The sequence below is a fragment of the Pteropus vampyrus genome, unplaced genomic scaffold (assembly GCF_000151845.1).
Source record: "Pteropus vampyrus isolate Shadow unplaced genomic scaffold, Pvam_2.0 Scaffold97, whole genome shotgun sequence".
NCBI lineage: Eukaryota > Metazoa > Chordata > Mammalia > Chiroptera > Pteropodidae > Pteropus > Pteropus vampyrus.
The window spans coordinates 830932-834095 of NW_011888878.1; the positions used below are offsets into that span (position 1 = coordinate 830932).

The following is a 3164-nucleotide window of genomic DNA, read 5'->3' on the forward strand; positions in this document are numbered from 1 at the left end:
GTGTTATAAGCGTAAGACTCATCCACCAGACAAGTTCATCAGTGGAAGAAATAACATGTGTTATTCCTGAGGCTATTCCAGAAATGAAAAAGAAAAGAATGATTATATTAACAAATGCACAAAAATTAAAACACACACATACACACAACTTGATGGGATATTTTAAGGCAGTTGCTTGTTAAACCAAGAAGCCTTCTGCATGCTCTGGATTGCCACATTGCTTATTTTTACGGGAGTTCCATGAGCTGTGACATTGGCCCTGTTTGGCTGCAGCTTGAGTGATTTCCAGCATCTTTCTGTATGCAAGACAAAGCTAAATGGAAACAAACTAAAGCCAGCATACCACCTAGGACACTGTTTCTCACAGTCAGCAGGAAACACATTCTTCATAAGATTGCTATTTTTATTTACAGAAAAATGTAGGGCTGTTTGTTGTATCATCATTAAAACAGTCAGAGGGTAAGGAAAAGTTGATGGATAACTTCCTGATATAAATGAATCTTTTTTTTTTTTTTTAACTCCCCTAAGAGTAGAGGTCAGTGACATGCTCTAGCACAGTAGTACAGATTTTAGTACTTTTAAGAAGAAACCTTGACATTAATATCTCAAGCTTGGTAAGCGTTCTATGCAAGGCAAAGCAAAGGAAGAAGGGTTAAGGAAAAGTGAAGTAAAGAACTTTCATCAGTGATAAACTACGAGTTCTCATTAATATTTGTAATCTATCAGAAGTGTCTTTTATGCCAGGACTTCTTAGCCTTGGTGCAAGAGAGGCCTGAACTGGCTACATTTCCATGCCTCTCTACCCTACAGAATACATTGTATATTATTATCTGCTTATTTTCCTTTTCTTGCAACTAGAAGACAAGATTCTGAAAGCAAATATTTCTGTTTTCCTTACCATTGTAAACCCAATGCATAAAACAATCATTCAATATTTGTTGAATGTATGTTTAATTATGAAAAGTTTCCAAAAGAGAATTTTTATTTTGGTTGTATTGTCTTTTATTAGCTGAAAGAGACTATTCATAGTTAACATCACAGATCTTTTAAAAATTTAACAAAAAGCATGTAAAAAGTCTGTAATTGCGACTCATACACATATTTACAGAAATCGTGTCTCCAGTAACATTCCTATTATGCAGGATGAATACTAGGAATTAAATACCTCTAATAAAATTTAAAGATTTCTGTGAGCTTATAGCAACGGTTCTCAAACTTTTTAGAACCACTTGACACTTTTAAAATTGAGAACCCCAAAGAGTTTTGTGTTTTTTGGGTTATATTGTAGATATTTACCACATCAGAAATTAAAATTGAAAAAATTTAAAATATTTATTTATTAATAAATTTAAAAATAACACAGCTGGTTTTTATAAATAATTACTATAATTTCCAACACAAAAAGTGAAAATGAAAGAGTAGTATGTTTTACAATTTTACAAATCTTTTTAATGTCTAACTTAATAGAAAGAAGCTAGATACATTTTTTTTTAGGTGAGGCAAACCTTGGTTGACCTCACAGATTGCAAGTACCTTGTCCAATTACAAGCCCTCATTTTCTTTTTATTTTTCACACCTACAGTACCTGGTCTTCCTAGGTGGTCTCCCATTCAAGTACTAATCAGGCCCAACTCTGCTTAGCTTCCGAGATCAGACGGTATCAGGCTTGTTCAGGGTAGCATGCCCGCAGATGAGGCAGCTAGATTCTTATACTACTTCTAAATTCAATTTGTTGCAATACTCACATCAAAAGGTTAAAAAATGTCTTTTGTTCAAATGTTTTTTCTTCCACTTATGCCTCTCTTTTTCTACATTGTACTGAAAGCACGAGCCAGAGCAATAGGGAAAGAAAAAGAAAAGGCATAGAGATTGGAAGAGAAGAAATATTTCTGTTTGCAGATGACATAATTGTTCACATAGAAAACCTAAGGAATCTACAAAACCAAACCAAAGCCAAACCAAGCAATAAACAAAAATCCCTAAAAATTGCTGGAACTAGTAAGTGAGTACAGTAAGATAACAGGATATAAGATCAATATTATAATTTAAAAAACTTTTATGTTATCAATAAAAATGTAGACATAAAAATTAAAACTATAATATAATTCATAATCACTCAAAAATAAAATACTTAGGTATAAATCAAAAAAATATATAAGATTTTTAGGCTTAAAATTATGACGTAATGAAAGAAATAAAAATGTTCCAAATAAATGTTCATGGATTAGAAGTCTTAACATAGTAGAGATATCAATTCTCCCCAAATTGATATACAGAAATAATACAATTCCCATCAAAACATCAATTTTTTCTCTAGATAGAAACAAAATTATTCTAAAATTTATATGTAATTGAAAAGGACTTCAACAGTTTTCTTTGAAATAAGAAAAAAGTGGGAGGAATCTTAATGCATTGGTTTAATAATCAAGACTGTGTAATACTGGCAGGATAGATTATTGGAAATAAAATAGATAACCTAGAAATAGACCCGCACAAAAATACACAGAAGATATTTGACAAAGTTGCAAAACTAATTAAATGAAGAAAAGATAGTTTTTCAACAAATGCTGCTGGAGCAATTAGATATCCAGAGACAAAAAGAATAAAAATAAAAAATTGAACCTTAATCTAAACCTCATATCATATACATAAGTTAAAGTGTATTATGAACTTAAATGTAAAATTATAAAAATTTTAGAAAAAATTATGAGATAATCTTTGAGTTTTAGGGATAGGCCAATAGTTCTTAGACTTGACTTCAAAATACAGTCCATAAAAGGAAAACTTGGTAAACTCAGCCTCATCAAAATTAAAAACCTTTGCTCTGGGAAAGACCCTGTTAAGAGGATAAAAAGATAGGCTACATACTTGGAAAAAATATTTGCAAAGGACATATCTGAGAAAACACTGTCTAGTATATAAAACAAAATTTCAAAGCTCAATAGTAAAAAATAAAAAGGACATTCAAATCTAAATAAACAAAAGAAATGAAGAGACACTTCACTGAAGAGGATATACAGATAGAAAATAAGCACATGAAAAGTTATTCAATATCGTGAACCCATCAGGGAATTGCAAATTTAAGCCATGATGAGATATCATTATACAGTTATCAGATTGGATAACATAAAAAATAGTGACAATACCAAACGTCAGTGAGGATG

The 3164-nt window shown here is 31.0% G+C and overlaps 1 pseudogene; it reads right to left on the reverse strand.

The window, feature by feature from the left end:
• Positions 1–1573: 1573 nt before the first annotated feature.
• Positions 1574–1692, reverse strand: LOC111742605 (annotated as a pseudogene).
• Positions 1693–3164: the final 1472 nt, after the last annotated feature.